This window comes from Chamaea fasciata, unplaced genomic scaffold, assembly GCF_029207755.1.
Source record: "Chamaea fasciata isolate MVZ Bird 193981 ecotype frontalis unplaced genomic scaffold, bChaFas1.0.hap1 SCAF_16, whole genome shotgun sequence".
Lineage (NCBI taxonomy): Eukaryota > Metazoa > Chordata > Aves > Passeriformes > Sylviidae > Chamaea > Chamaea fasciata.
The window spans coordinates 7,202,016-7,219,337 of record NW_027094101.1 but is presented as its reverse complement, the minus strand read 5'-3'; the positions used below and the strand labels follow the sequence as shown (position 1 = coordinate 7,219,337).

At 40.6% G+C, this 17,322-nt stretch overlaps 1 protein-coding gene across 1 annotated transcript in view; it reads right to left on the bottom strand.

Moving 5' to 3' along the window:
• Positions 1-17,322, bottom strand: part of SDK1 (sidekick cell adhesion molecule 1) — a 391,467-nt gene that overhangs the window by 190,714 nt on the left and 183,431 nt on the right. The gene's annotated exons all lie outside the window — the stretch shown is intronic.

Here is a 17,322-nt window from a genome sequence, read left to right as displayed (position 1 = left end):
GCATTTCAGCAGCAGCTGTTTTTATACAGAAGAAGTTCTCACAGTTATAAGGAAGGAAGTTTGATCCATTTTAGAATAGAGTTTGTCACCTGTGCATTTTTGAAGCCAAAAATCTGAACCAACTGGAAGTGAAAGATTTAAAATTTAGTTTTTAACATTAGTTGATTAAAGGAAGGATTTGACTTTCCAAGGAAAGTTGTATGACAAGAGCCTTGGTCTCTAGTTCATCCCCAGAGTCTGGGGGAGCTGACAGAAAGGTATCAGGATAATTCCAGGGTTCTCTCAAAGCCTGAGTTAATAAAGATAGGGTCACTTCCAAATGTCACCATCTCTTTATGCAACAAGCAACACTGGAGTTCTTAGATAAAAAGACCCAGCTCAAAGGTTTTGCAAGTTGATATTATCACTACCAGAAAAATCACTTTGGAGCTTAGCAAGTAATGAAACACCTTTCAAAAGCAACTTAAGAAGAGGAGAGGCAATAGCAGGGAAAACAACCTTGTTCTCAGGCAAGAGGCTGTTTTCAATAAATAAAACAAACGGCACAACAAACCCTATTGCACAGAGAATGACCTTTCAGCAAGTCTAACCTCAGTACAGTGTAAAGGAAATTAAAGTCTCTGGTACTGATGCAGGCATAGTCAAGAGCATCTTGTGCTGGCAGCAAGAATTCCTGTTGCTGCTTTACTTCTGACCTTTTGCATCCAGTAGGAGAAGAAAGGAGAGAGAAGGGAGCCTATCTGGATTTCCTGTAGACAAGATGTCTGTTCACATACATCCTGACCCAGGTGGTAAATAAAGAAACCTTGGCAAGTGGTGGTAAGCAAAAATGTGTCCTGCTGGTAGGATTTCTCCAGGAGAGGCAGCAGCTCTGAATAAAGTCCCCATTCTCAATAATCTGCTCATTGTCTCTGGGGGAAATCCGATTTCACATTTATTTGCCCTTTGGTTACCAGAGGAGCAGACTGACTGCAGACTGTCCTTTCCCCCAAGCTATTAGTAAAGTGGCCTTTCAAAGCTGGCTTCTCTAAGAAACTTTCATCTCCTTAGACGACATTTCTCTGAAACGCTGCCTGTCCATTAACACAGGACTGGAAGCTGGCCCTGGCAGAAGATCCCTCCTTCCCACCAGTTCATTGTCTGTTACAATTTACTCCCTCCCTTCAACTACGTGCTCTGCACATTTCTTCATCTCCTTCCACGCCTCAGCCTGTGTGAAACATCACTACAGCCACCCTCAGATAGATCCCTTCCATCAAAAATTTCTGAATCCCTTGAGAAATGATAGTTATGAAGAGGTAGAGGAACTTTTGGAATGTTTTCAATTATAGCTGTGATCAGTAAGAGCTCCAGGTCAACGACCCAAAGGAATCCACAATGGACACATCCCCGAGAACTCAATTTTTAGGAATAAGATTCCTCAGTTCCTGTATTTCCTCTATTAAGAACCTGCATGGAAAAATGCTGGAATAACATGAACTCCCTTCTTCAAAGAAGAATTCCTCCCAAATATTTATCCCAAAGGTGCAACACTTCACCGAGACTTTGGATGACACTAAAATAAGAATGTCACTGCATCCACAGCACAGCCAACTCTCTTCTCATGGTAAATCCACAACACCTTCAAAATTGCCCTTTTGGCAAACCCACGGCAGCACCCACGCTGCTGAGTGGTCTGACAAAAAAAGCACATGTGCACTGTGCATCCAAACCAGGTGACAGTCTGGAACTCGCTCAGTCCTTCAAATACACCAAGAAATTCTTCCCTGTGAGGGTGGGGAGGCCCTGGCACAGGGTACCCAGAGAAGTTGTGGATTTCCCATCCTTGCAAGTGTCCAAGGCCAGGTTGGACAGGCCTTGGAGCAACATGGGATAGTGGAAGGTGCCCCGCCCATGGCAGGGGGTGGCACTGGATGATCTTTAAGGTCCTTTGTAACCCAAACCATTCAATGATTCTTTGATGAGGCAGCTTTATCTCTTGCCGCTTAAATAAAGTTCATTTTTCTTAACATGACAGTTTTAATCTCATTCAACTGAAAATTCTGTTCAACAGTATTTAATAAACCCAGTACTACCCAGAGACACATATACTACATAGAAATGATACCATTTATAGGAGTAAGTTATATGGCACATTTTTCAAAGTCAGTGATTGGTGACAGGCTTGCTTACTGCTCATTAATAAAAAATAAAGGCATCGCTCCTGCTGGATACTACTAAGGTTTCTTGTTTACTTTTCCTTCCAATTACTGTAATTGACCTATAACTCACTGGGGTTCTGGGCATTTATTCTCGACTTTTGCACAGAATGCAGCAACAATCCTTCAGCATGGCAGCTAAATATGTCAGGATTAACATTCTGCTAAATATTCCAAGAGAAATTACACTAGTGTTGTAAGCTGGGGGTTTATGAGAGGTTTTATGCAATTTGTGGATTCTGATCACATCTGGGACAATATTAAAGGGCAAGTGAAAGTCTATCACAAATCTGTGTTTATCTCTCTGCTAAGCTGAAAATAAAAATCCGACCAAACCTCAAAGTCTGGTGTGGGAAAGAATTATGTAAGAGTTTGCTGTATTTCCATAAGTTTATTTCATTTGCAAAACACCAATAACTTAAAGTAACTCTGCTTGCTACAAGCACAGGGTAACGAGACCCTTTGATCACGCAGGGATGCTCTTCCATCCCTGCTTTCTGCAAAGTTTGCTCTCATATGGGAACTTAAACATCAATTCCTGCCTTCTAGAAAGATTTCTTTCTTTTGATCACCAGATAGAAGGACCCGAGATGTGCTTAGACAGGTGACTGTGGATGAGACTGTCTCGAAAATCCAAACTAATTTTAAGCACGGGGAGCAAAAGCCCTCTCAGCACAAGGACTTGCAGGGTGCACCACGCAGCTGTCAGGCAGCAGCCTCCAAAGCTCCACAGCCAGAACTTGTCTGACAGCTGTGGATTACAAACCTCCTCCAAAACTGGCCCAGCAAATATCTACACTGCACCCTGCAACCCCTTGGCAATTTAGTAGCTATCTCAAATTGTTTTTTGAAGCAGATTTCTCCCTTTGCATAGGGATGGAATAAACACAAACTCTTCTAATTCAGTAATCAGGACAGATAATTACATCCTCTTAATTGTTTTCTTTTTCCAGCTTAGGTTCATGTTGATGGGAGATGGTAAAATTAGTCCACGAGCCATCTGAAGTTTGCCACTTGCTGATTAAAGCCTTAATTGATTCAGAATGTTTTACAAATCAATCTCTGAATTACTTCGGGATCATGGTGGCATATTGTAAAAAGGAATTCAAACGCACACACACTCCCCTTGTGAATGAGAAGCACTTTCCCACAAATCCTAAACTGCATAAACAACTTGGTTATGGTGTTTCAAAATTCACTGTTTGACAAATTCAGAGGAAAACGGAAAAATGAGAATTGCCTAAAATACAACCTGCTGTGACTTACAGAGGATTCTTATTTCTTCTTAAGCTTACTTTGCAATTTTTGAATGGATTGCAATGATACAATCTTGAGGGGGAAAAAAAAAAAAGTAAAAAATAGAACTGTCCTCATCTTCTGCAAACTCATAAAACTGTGATCTACAACCCAATGCACTCCGAGCCAGATGTGTTTTTCTGATTCAGTGCACTCCTTCCCTCAGTCAGCATCCAGACTTTTCACTGAGGTTTTATTTTCCCTATAATGCAGTTATGGTGAGCTTTGCACGTTTCCAGAGACTGCTACCCAGGATTTCCTCCTGAAACAGAGATTTTGAAGTTCTCTTGGTAATCAAGGATGAAAAGCAGAGAAATCTGACATTGTTCTTAAAGGCTCATCAAAAGGAACAGCTCTGGCTGTAAGGACAGGCCCCTCCCTTCCCAGCGCTGAATTTGCAGAGGTCAGAGTCAACATTAGACAACTTTGAAGTCTCTCTTCCCCCAGAATTGATCATTCAATTCAGCTCACCTTTGTCTCAGTCTAACCACAGGCTCACTACACTTGAGAACATTGAGACCACTTAAAACACACCACTGTGCCCTTAAAAAAAAAAAGAAAAGGAAAAAGAGGGGCTTCTGCCCTATATTTCAAAAGCTGACAGATTTCACAAAACGTCCTATTTTTTTATCACAGACAGTGTCTATAAAAACTGTGCTTGCCCCTTGTTTCTGTAATAGCTCTGTCTGACAAACACAACAGGCAGCTGAACTGAGGTGGATTACAGCGGTATTCCAGTGTTTTTCCAGGGACCATTTCCTCTGGAGGCAGAGGGGTGGGCGGCACACACAGGGTTGGTGTTTGCTCTTTGCACTCATGGACAGAACTCTCTACAGATCCTTTATGCCTCACCATAAAGGTTAAATTTACTTCAGAAAATTCTTATTCAAGGGTGCAGCTGACAAACTTCTGCACCACAAATATTACTCAGGTAATTCATATTCACTTCTGATAAATATTTAAAGAACACCATGCAGTTAAGGATAAGGATTTATGACAAACACACCACCTCCAGCATTAACACACAAATGAGGTTTGTGCTCCCCGTTCTGCTGCTGTGCTGTGCCATGAAGCATCTGTAAATGTGGTATTAAGATACTAAAAAGTCATCCAAGTTGTTTGTGACATTGTGAAGTGAAAGTGAAATCAAGTACCTGAGTCACACAAACCAAGTATGGACTCATTAAAACCCAGTCTTTTAAAAATTGCAATAAAGTCTTGTCAGCTGACTTCATAAACCTCCACTTGAAACACACAGAAAATAGCTTTATTGCTTAAAAAGTAGCAAAATGTAGTTCAGAAAGGAAGTTGTTGTAAAGAACCAGTGTGTGCAAAGGCTACAGGAAAACAGCTTGGTCATTATTCACAGTAAACTCATAACTTGTACATTTTAAGTCTCACAACTCGGAAATATTTTGACAAAATTAAAAACACCTCCTCTTGTATGTGCAGCGAAAGAATGAACCAAGAAAAACACTATCTACCTGCATCTGCTAGCCATAAACCCGAGATAAACAGTGTTACTTCATCCCTCTCACAGCTGCTACAGCCTCATGCTGCCACACTAATTAGAGGTCTGTCACTTCTTCCATTACAAACGCCCTCCGAAAGCATTTGTAACAACCTTGTAAAAAAAAGATTTATCTGTGAATTTTAAGAATTCCGCTGCCTTCTCCACCTTTAAATCATCAGAAAGAGCCCTCCTCAAGCAGCCCAGCTGACTGCAGTGACACCCTTACAAGCCATAACAAAAATGCACAACCACCCCAGACTTGTTTGCTCAAAATGAATTCTGCATTATGCTCGGCAACTCAGCAGTCACTACCATGTCCTAAAAGATCTGCCAGATTCCATATTTTACCCCATTAGCCTCTGAGGTGCAAATCCCCCTGTTCTGCAGTGACACCCAGAGCTGTCAGCCACAATTTAATCAGAGTCCTCCTCACCTCCTCGAGACCAGGGCTGTGTTTGCTGGTGATGCCATGGCCCACAGTGCTACTTTTAAAAGCACCCCAGGCCCTCCAAGTCAGAACACAGCACATCAGTCACATGAAAGCAGTGATCAATATCCTCACCCAAAAGCAAGTGGCAACTGTTAATCCAGACTCTGGTAAGATGATTTCGATATTAAGCAGCCTGGACCCCATTGGTTGGGTTTACATTTTGTACATGACACTTCTTGAGTTAAAGTTTAGAGAAAAGCTAAATTTAAACGTCATCTTGAGGGTGGGAAAACATAATATTGCCTTACTCTAATTCACTGCTTCTTTCAGTGGGAAAAAATCCTCCTCCCTAATACCCTGTAATATCTTGGGTATTGGATATTTGAATTACTTGCCTTTCCACAGTTAAAGGGAAGTGTTGAACATCTGGTTAAACCTCCTCTCCCTTAAAAAACACACCTGTTGCACTGACAAGAAATCCACCAAGAAATCAAGCTGAACATTTTTTAGAAAAGCTTTAAAAATACTTGCATGGTACAAAAAATTTTAAAAATACCGGCAAGGTATGCAGGTGTTTGTCACAGAGGCCACAGACCAGTTCCTAAGCTAACAGTGATAGAAATCTGTGTTATTGTAGTGGAATGAGCAGAATTCTTTATCAAATTTACCAAGGGAATACCCACAAGTGAAAGAATATTAATTTTAGATGAAGAATCAATATGCAACAAAACCACCAACTTTACAATGACCACAAAATTCAGGTAAGCAGAAATATTGTCTGAAGGGGAAAGTGCTCCTCAAATGATGAAATAAATGATCCCTGTTGCACCAAAGATAATAAATAATAATTGCAAAGCCCATTTATATGAATCTTCAGAATCAATCCCATGGTGTTTTACAGTTTAAAAGCAAATTAGATAGGTCAGCATGATGTTGGAGATCAATACAATAATAATACGTTGAAGTATAAGCAACCACACCAAATTCTATTTGAAAGCATGAAATTGGTCTGAAAGTGATGAGTCCATAATCACAATATGCACACGAAAAACAACCCTCAGGCTCCCAGTTCACAAGCTATTTAGACCTATGTGAAAGCACTCTGCGCTTGTATTAAAATTAAGTCAGCAGGGCTCAAAATGAAGATATTTTTCAGTTTCTTTGTCTCTGTTTGCATCTGAAGTTTCCAGTTTAAATCACAGAACAGAACAACCCTTAGATTTTTCAGCTAAAAACCAACTCCCATCTAACCTTTGCTTTGTGAGATGAAGATCACCAGATGAAATTAAGTCACTTTACAGTATTTCTTGGCCTCGCTCCAGGACGATGTGGCAAAGAAACATTTGTCACGATCACTTACAATTGGGGAGGAACAGGAGAAGATCACTGTTAACGACACAGCCCTGCCTGGCACAGGGGACTCTGCAGAGCCATCACTGCTCAGTGACAACAGCCATGAACCTGTCGTAAAGATCTGGATAAAACAGCAGTGGGATGCACTGAGTTCTCTGCACAGGGGAATTCACAGCCTAAAAAGGGAGATATTTATCTACCTCCTTTGACACAATGCACCCACCTGAATTATCTTGCTTGCTGGGGTTTTTTTTGGTCGGTTGGATGGGCTGGGGGGGGTTGGATGAGCATGGCATGCCTGCAAGAGCCTCTTTTCACGCCATTATCCTCAGCATATTCACTTCTTGCTTTCATGGGCCTTTTTAGCTAGCTTTTACTGACTTGATTTAATATTCATAATCACCTTGAAAAGGCCATCTGCAATTTAATCACTCACTACCAATTACTTTCTTTAATAGCTTTGACAGTATCACTCACAGATACCTGATAAATCCACAAGGATGGCTGAAGGCAGCACAGGCTTTGAGCTACTTTTCCAGCATTTGCAGAAGGTACAACACTGCTGGCTTTTTAAGCCTTCACCAAGTCTTTACTAAGTCAGGTTTATGAGCAGATCAAAATGCAGCCACACGAAGTAAAAAAACAAAATTTTCTTTTATCCCTCCTTAGTGCAGAAGGAATGAGTGGGGAATAAAAAAAAAAAGAACCACCTGACACGACTGCTCTGCTTTTCCTTCTTTATCCAACGCATTTTCCACTGCAGTATTTTCCCTACACACAAACAGCAGAAGCTACTTCATCCTCAGCTCATAGAGATATTAAACAGCGAACTTGGCCGGACAAAATTTAGTAACGATTTTGCACAAATAGGGCCTTGGAGACCAGGACACTGTGTGCATTTTCCTGTGCTCCATCTTTATCACACAAAGTGTAGTCCTTTAAAGATATGCTATTTAACAGTGATGTTCTCCAGTATTAGAGGAGCTGTAACTTTGTTCCCACATTCCATAGCTGGAATGATTTATCCACCGTCAAAAATAATCCATAATCCCAAAGTCTGCCTTTTTAAGGACTTGAAAGCGTAGACAAAAGTCCGCCCATGAAGAGAAAACAGTGTTTCCATTACCTTATAGAAGAGTCTGCAGGGAAAAAAAAAATCAAATTTTGGATTGCTCCAATGTCTAAACCACTCCCCTGCTGCACACAACAAGGTGTGAAAGGGAGCAGGACAAAACCAAAGGATAACAAACATCCTGGATTGGCAATTTGCAGCTCCCACGGTACAGCCAAGGGGACAGGAAATCAATGCAGCTTTTACATACATCAGGTGAAGCAACCCAGGTTACAGCCAGGTCTGAGTTTGTCTTCCTATTACAAATGGGGTAGGAAGGACCAATTATCCTAAATTACTTTAAAATTCATAGGAAGTCCTTACTAAAATCTAAAAAGAATATTTATAGCTGTACAGGTGACCTTGAATCTTGCCTGTCCTGACTCTCCAGTGCCTGGGTTGCGGTTGCAATCATTATTTTTTCTTTTTTTTTTTTTTTTTTTCCCCATGCCCAGGCTGTTGTCTGCACTCCCACAATTACTTGGACAAATCACGTCTCTCTGGCAGAAGGATGAGACAGACATCCGAGGCTTTTCCATTCTTATTCAATTTCCCTGTTTTATGATGTATATTGAGAAGAAATTAAAAACATCTTTAATATGAAGAGCTTTAAAAACGATAACCCTCAAGCAACCATATGTCTGTGAAAGCTGGAGATGAAAATCAGCTTTTGTGAAGACGCTGGGAGGGGCAGCTCTGCCACGCAGACCTTTGGCATGTGCAGGAATCTTTAGGATATATTTAGGCGTCTGCAGTAACTCAGTGCAGAACAAACTCCACCAAACATCTGTTTTGACCATATTTACTATTCCTTATCCATATTTATCTATTCCTTATCTTTCTGGTTTAGAAGACATTGCAATCTTGCCTAACACAACAGTTTAAAGAATACTATCAAACAGTTCCTCAAGTATTTCTTTTCAAAATAGAAGAGTACTTCTATGATTAAAAAAACCTCAAAACACCCTACATGCTGCAAATTTATCTGGTTCATATTTCTTCTCAAGTTTCTTATCAAATGCTTGTCACTGTTTTCCTAAGCAAGAGCTTGGTGTCTCTGCACTCTCTCACTCACAGCCCAGCCAGGACAACTTGCCTCACTGCAGACCAGGACAGAGCTCTCAGATCAGAGAATCATTGATTATCCTGAGTTGAAAGAGACACACAAGGATCATCCAAGTCCAATTCTGGGATGTTTTTCTTTAAACGGGGTTGTTTGTTTGTTTTTCCTTAAAATAGCATCTTGCAGCTCAAGCTCACTTCAGTCAGCTACAGGTTCTTAGTAGAAAGCCTTCAAAAGGGTTTGCCAACTTAAAATAAATGAGAATTATTCTTTAAATACATCCCACTGTGTAAAGATGGGAATCAAAGCAAAATACTTCAAGTCAGCTCCTTGGAAAACTCCAGGAGTTTGGCACAGCAGAAGAAGACTTAAAAGAAACCAGGAGTTAATGTTCAAAAGGGGTAAATTGATACACCAGTCTCCAGTAGCAGCTCCTCCTAAAGCTTCAGCATTACGATCCTTACAGGAACTGAAATCAAAGCCCTGTACAAATGCCTACAAATCACTGGGCTTCTGGCGGCTCGGGGAGTTTTTCGGCAGTGCAGTTGGAGCTGGGGTGTACAGGATAAAGAGATAAATAGTTCCAGGGAAAAGACAGTTTGCCAGACTGATGGGCCCGGGAAGCTGCCAGCACTGAATGTTGTTTGACTTAAATCTTCTCAGTTTTATGATTTCTATTACTGTTATTATATTATTCATCTATATACTCGTTTTTATGGCATTATCAGTACGTATTAAAAAGCTTTTCCAAGATCCCACAGTAGTGCTTAAACTTACAAGTATGGACAGGAGCTACTACTCTCATGCCAACAATTAGAACTAATCATGAGCACAAAGTACTTACACAAGAGTGAGAAAATTAGTTCACTTATCACTGCATTGAAATGGAAAAGAGAAACTAAATAGAAATATGTTCATGATAGAATGTGGTTAAGTTGGAATTGGATTATACTATCAATTTTACCATTTCTGCCCATGAAAGATGATTTAATCTCGAGGAACCAACATCATCTTTTCATGTCTGATCAAAACAATGTTTATTTCAACAGCTCCCTTTCATCTTATTCCACTCTGAAGTATTAGTACAAGATTGACTGGAGAAAAACATGGATCAAAAATTATATTTTCTTTGTAAATTCTACAGTATTATTTAAAAACACTGTAGGTGGACCAATGAGATTGAAAAGTCTGTCTGTTGAACCAGCAATACTTTTCTGTCTAGAAAAGTTTTCTGGCATTTCTCTTCTGCTGATCTTCCAACAAATCATTGCAGTTTGTTCAAGATGGCATTTTCCTGGATGGCATGTATAATTGATGGGTGTCACATTTTATAAAATGATTGCAAGGTAAATTCAATTTTCCCTTTTCCTTGTTTGTGTCCTCTAAGAATCCCTTATCTCCACATATCAATTACTGAGCAGTGACAGAGATAGGATACAAATCACTCCGATGAATGTAATAGCAAAAGTGATTAGAGATAGGGAGAGATTAATTGCATGTGTCAGATATAAATAAAGGGTTTAGGAGACAACCCAGGATTTGGAGCCTGTGTTTGTGCGTGCATTCCAGATCTCTCTCAGACACTATAACCCCCCCAAACCTCATAAACAGACAAGTGTAACAAGAAGCCATGTTAAAAGTAAAAGTTTTATTATAGAAACCTCAGCATTTGCCGTTTTTTCAGAGCAACATGCATAATGTATGTGCATCTGCTGAGGGAACAGACACTCGGTTCGGGTGCAGTTCTGTAGTTTCACCAGCCAGTGAGGAGTCCCCATAACAACAGGGTTGTTCTGTTGCACTTGGGAGGAAAGGAAATAACTATTCTTCCCATAAACCACACATTTAAAGCTTCATTACATTTGTTGATGCGATATGATGAAAATTAAGTGCCAGATATTTGAATAGGTTTTATGCTGATTTAGGCCGTTCAAGTTCTCTTTAATAGGAAGACTGAAATAATCTCACAGAAAATTCAGTTTATCATCTTTCCATGACAAAAGGCACCAGCAGAGGAGACCCTGCTTGCCTGGGGCAGAGGCTGCAGCAGATGCACCACGTGTGGCACTAATTTTTTATCAAAAATAGTCCAGAGGAAGATGAAACTGGAGACCAACCAATATTCTGCTATTTATCAGGAAGAGCACTGATAGCATATTTGGAAAAATCAAGGAAAAAAGCTTGAGCTGCCACAAAGGTTTCTTGGCTCACCTTTATTATCCCTGCAGTTTAGCAATCTATCATTTTAACCACAGGTTTCCTTCTCTATCTCTGCAGTTAAAAGTGAGCAAAGTTTTCCTTTAGGGAGAAGAAGAGAATTATGGAAGAGATCTGGCTGATGCTTTAGAAAAACCTAACAATGAAATTTGGAGTCCAAGAAGGCTGATAAATCCTGAACATCACCTGTTACTTCTTTGTAATGCATATAAAATCAGTCTACACTGCGGTACGATGTCACTTTTTGCAGTAGCTAATAGGGTAAAGCACTGAGAATTATCAGCCTTCACTGAAATTCCAGCTCTGGATAAAGCTTAAACTAACATTTTTTCCAATATATCAAACCCATATCTTTAACACTAACTCAATTTAGTCCTTTTTCTTACAGCTATTATTGTTATTAAAATGTGTTTGACTTAAATACATAACCATGCATCTGAGATGTGAGCAAGTTGCACTCTGTTCTCAAAGTAAGAAAAAAGATTCTCATTTGAAATGTATGTCCTTGAATGTAGAGCAACAATAGAAGAAAAAGCACTGTGACAGTATTTGACTAGGGTATGAAAAATGGCTTTTACACAGAATGTGTCCTTAGGGTTGACTGTTAGACCCCAAACACTTCCACAGACTCCCTCAAATTAACATTTCGGATGACTGAGGCTTGTTAAGTGTCAATCAAATGTTCAGTGTCACTCAAAGCCAAAGGCTCACACTTCCTCATGGAACCCCACCACTATGTCCTTCCTGGAAATCCTGCAGGACAAAGGGAGAGCAAAACCTTTGAGGAAGAAATGAGCAACCTAAAACCAGTTCACAGAGGGCTGAGCCCTACTCTGTTGGATTTCCCCACTATGTGATCACAACCTTGGGAAATCAGGTACAGTCACAGCACAGAAATGCAACTTCATCTCATCCCATATTCCTTCTTTTTCCCTCACCAAAATAACACCAAAAAGGTAAAATAAGCATCATAGAAACACTAAATTCCCCTCCAAAGCACTGACCCAGAGAGGCTAAAAGAAATCAATTCTCTTGGCGTGAACTAAAACCAGTCTGACAAGTCTATAGAGCTTGTGTGAATTTGACGTCAGAATAGAAATATCTGTTCCCTGGGGGTGCCAGCCCTTTCCTTTCTTCCTTTTTCCTGCCTACACCTGAAAGCTGGGGCTGGCTATGAAAAATTCATGCCTTTTGTGCTTCAAACACATCCATGAAGGATCCTCAGCATCTGCTGACTTGAACGAACCCTGATGGTTAATATGGAAAATCATGTTAGTGAAATGCTCTCTTCCAGAGAGGAAAATGTCTGCTCACAATCTTCTGAGAACTTATCTTCTTACCACACCTGACAGAAAGATGTCAAGAGAAACATCATCTCAAACACACCAGCAGGTAAGGGGGCACTTCTCCCCCTCCTCTTTCCTGCCTGACAACAAAGAGTATTTCATTCTTACACATGCTAAAAGTAACCTGAATGTCCTGTGCAATCATGACAGGGGAAAACCAAACAAACAAGAACTTTGAGGTAAATTCAGTCCCTGTGAGCCTGAAATAGGACTTTTGCCTTCTGTAAAGTTGATGTCTTGATACGCTAAGTTGAAGAACAAAATATGCACCAAGTAGAGACAAACAGGGGCTATTTAGCCTCAAGTCACTGTCTGCCATAACAGAATAAAATTCTTCTGGTTGCAAGTGGAAGATGAGCAGAACAACACGACACCTTTATACTTTAAATTAATTGCAATGCAACCAAGCCAGGAGTTTAATTTTCAGTCCCCAACTTTTTTTCTTTCCCTATGCCTTTTTTTTTTTTTTTAAGCATTGCCAGTGCCCAAGGGAAAAATTTATCTTCGTTAAATGATAATTGGCTTTATTATCTTTGACTCCTCAGAAATGCTGTCTGGCAATGTTTTTAAAATTTTCATCAATCTTGTTTTCTGTTTTCGCGAAGCCTGCATCAGAAAATGACATCAGGCTGCAGAACACTCTGTATCTCTTGGTGTTACCAATAGGTCTGGGGACTATCTAATTTACTAATAAATCTGTTGGAGCGACATGCATCTCAATATTTCACAGCTTAACAAGGAGGTGCAGGAGCAAGGCCCTGAATTGCAGTTCCGGACGATTAGTGTCGCAAAACCAATTGAAGCAGGACCATCTAAACTGTCACAACAGCTTACACACACCCACCTCCTGCAAACCAGCCATTTAAATCATTTACTGAGGCCCACATTTTTCATGAAATGCTTCGACTGGACTCAGAAAAAGCCAAGCATGCTGTTAAAAGTTTCCAGGACTAGGCCAGTGGTGCTTACATAAAGCGTTGTGCTGAGGTCAATGTTGGAAATACCTCACCAGGGCTTTGCCAACTCCTTCCCAAGTGGCCCCAGAGCCTGGCCATGGTGTCACATCATAAAGTGGAAGGACATGGACTGAGTGCCCTGCAGGGAATAGCTCAGCCAGCTCCTCACAGCAATAAAAAGCTCACTATGAATCTTTCTTTCGCCCCTCCCCCCTTCTAATAAACCCACTTAAACTCTTGACTTACATAGTAAAATCCCTCATGGTTTCATTAAGAAGCTCTAAACGCCCCTGCTCCCCCTTTACCCTCAAAAACCTTCATGCAAAAGTGGCACAGCCAACAGCAAAGTACCATGTACTAATTTTTTTCGTTCGTTTGGGTGTTTCTAGGGGTTTTTGGTTTGTGGGGAGTTTTTATCATTACTTTTGGAGATTTGGGGGTATTGTTGTTTGGTTGAATTTTGTTTGTTTGTTTTTTAAGTTCCATACTACAACCAGAAGATTTGTCATGCAGATTCAGAGACATTTAGGTGTTACACTGAGAAAGGCCTTCAAGGAAGTGAGGGTTTTACGATGGCCTTACTTGAACAAACACTTCAATCTTTAGGTGCCCTGCCAACACTTGTGAGATCAAAGAATGTCACTTCTTTCCCTGACAAGTCACAATCCTTAGGAACAGACCTGACCATCTGTGCTGCAGGGGATGTCTGGCTGTGGGAGAATGGGCATATGAAAGAAAAAGCCTAAAGAATTAAGGGTCCATTTACAATACCATCATCAAACCCTATTGCTCAGTGGATGGAAACAGGAATAAAACATTTAGGATTTTCCCAGTGTTGTTATTGAAGAGCAGCACTTACATCCCAAAAGCTTGTACCAGCCCAGAGACAGATTAATTCTCACACCACTCCAATCAAGTTAGGAATTTCCAGCAGTGGAGTTAATACTGAAACCCTCCCAAGCAGCAATAGTGGATTCTCAACAAGGAGTAAGTGAGTAATTTGAGTTAAAACCCAAAGCGAGTGTTTGTTACTATTTCCACTGCCAAACTCTTGACTTTCAGACTTTCCGATTTTCCAAGCCAAAATTTTGTGTTATTTACATGAAAGCTCTGACATATGGTTAAAAAGAAAAAAAAAAAAAAAGTGGCAAGATTTTCATTAGTGTAGTACACAGTTCAACTCATTTTAAGACATTTTAAATTTAGGACTAATTTATGACACCTCACACTAATTTCAGAGGTGACGTTATTCCCAATATGCTGCCTGTTGGACATAATTTTTATTTCCCCAGAGCCTGTCACCTCACAGATGATCTAATCCTCCTGAAATCAGTGGAAATAAGTCCACTTGAAAGAAACATCCATGGTTTTCAAGCAGAGCTGGGTGGACCTCGCCCCGTGTCACATTCAGACACATGGCTTTAGGGCAGGCATGTGGAACACGGGTGTTCAGCCAAGCTGGGGACTCAGCTGTGAAGGAAAAACACTGCTCAATATTTGGATCTTCTCACAGAGTGGGCAGATCTGCTGGGAAATAAATCTTTAGTGCCTTTGCACCAGGGGTGTGTAAGGACTGAGCGATGGGGACGGGGCGTGCACCTGAAACACCTAAACGTCCCAAAAAACCTGAGCTTTCATTTCCCATGCGTGGCCAAACTCAGAACACGGAGAAACGCAAACCCAAGCACAGAAAAGCAGCCCTGACAAGCCTGCAGGCTTTCTCTGGGAGCTGTTTCCCAGCCTTCCCCGAATGTTTGCAATCAGGGGCGATGGGTGGGTGTGAGACTTCACAGTGTTGGACTCAGTGAGCTGCAGTTTAGACTGACAAGAAACAAAATGTCTTTGCTATTAATACTCAGAGCCCCACTGGAGAATTCAGTGTGACTGAGGCTTTTAGGCTGTTTTTGAAACCTGCTCAACATCCTCTAATCTTTTTATACCACACGTATCAAATACAGTTATTAATTGAAGGACAGTTCAGTGTGTTTTCCAGGTGATGCTCAAGCTCCATTTACCTTCAGCCACAATTCAACAGAGACTTTAATCTGCAGGATAAGGCCCTGTAACTCATCCTCTGCTCAGCTCAGAGCCAGACCTTTCTCCTGCTGTCATTCTTGTACTTTGGAGCAGAACAGGAGAGATTACAGCTTTCTCAGCTGTTAGAATGATTCTGCAAATATGCTTTTCTTACAGGCTGAAGAAAATCTGACACTGGTCTCCTTCAAGGAATAACGAGCTGTGCATATCTAACACTGTTCTCAGAGAATGACTGCCCTGGGAATTATCTATGGGGTTTTTTTCCTCCTGCCCTCAATAGCTGTGGCAGTGTGCACGCTGAGTCATGCAGCAAGGTTGTACTCAATAATTAATATATAATCTACTTGCACAGAGATTGGCTATTCCGCTTTACTTGGGGTTTATTGGATTTTGATTAAACTGTTTTTAAATTTTATACATGTCCTAATGGAAAGTTACAAGTGTCATCACTCCTAACATCCCATAAGATTCAGATTGTGACAAGTCAATGCAGTATCTTCCTCATCTGTGTTACCTTTAACAATCTGTTTCCAACCTCTTGCCTGAATTCTTTATTACTCTTCCAAAATATGTCATTTTTCTGCAACCATTTTCTGCATATTGATACAGGACTGTATTTTTGCATGATTATTTTCTGTTACCAGACTAAAAATGTTTATTCATTTCTATGTAATGCATCACATAAGTTTCCTCCCCAGATCAAAGTTCAGAACAACCACATTAATCCAATTTTCTTTACAGACTCCAATGCCTTACAGCCAGTGCCTTCCTTCAGCACATGCACACAGCCTTAACAGCCTTGGATATCAAGGTGTCAATTTGAAAACCGCATTGGCTGACATTAATTCTAAAAGCAAATTCATTTCTGGCTTTCCATCTTGTCTCATCCTTCATTTTCTTTTATCTATTTTATCTTTCCTATTTGCCACATTCCAGGCAGACTTTGCATTCATGGTATCAAGTCTGTGAGCATTTTGGAGTGTTTTCTTTTCCATATGCCCATATTACCTTCTGCTTTGCATAGCACTTGTTATGCATGCACGATCACAGACTATTTCTAGCATTAATTAAGACATGAAATTAAAGTGGGAAGTATGCTGTTGGTCACATAATACAAACAACACAAATTTGCTTTAAAAATGAAATTACTAAAGTGTTAGCAAACCTCTTCATACTGTCAGAAATAATAATGTTTACAATCTACATGCCACAGAACAGCCAGAATTCACAAGTGGATTTGGAATATTATTTCCACTTCAGAAAGATACACATGAAGCCCCTGAGCAGTTCATTTAGTTTAGATGCTTGTCTGGAAAAAAAAGAGAGGTTTGTGTCTCCTGGATGTCAAACCACCCAGCTGCTGCCCCCAGTGACCCCAGCCCACTGCCAGGGCTCCCTGTGTTTGTCTAAGAACAGCTTTCCTTGGAATCCAATTCTGAAATTCAGCAGAAAAATGACATTTTCTTAGAAACTGAATGTTTCACAGGACCATAATGTTTCGGATGAGCTTCTGACAAACACAAGCACAGCTCCAAAAGCAGGTTCCCAGATTTCCTGCCCAGACTCCCAAGGTTTGGTATTGTAAGGAAATGAGCCAACAGAGATTGTCCAAAATCTAATGGTACCCAAGATCAGGAGACCTGGGGCATCTCATCATGCCATTGGTCTAGAGCCGAGTCCTGCATCTTCTAGAAGCCCAAATTTTAAGCGCTGCCACTGTCATCAGTGATTTACTCCACCACCTCTTCCCTGTCTCCACAAGCAAAAGGAGGAACCTCCCCATTCCCGCAGCACTAACACAC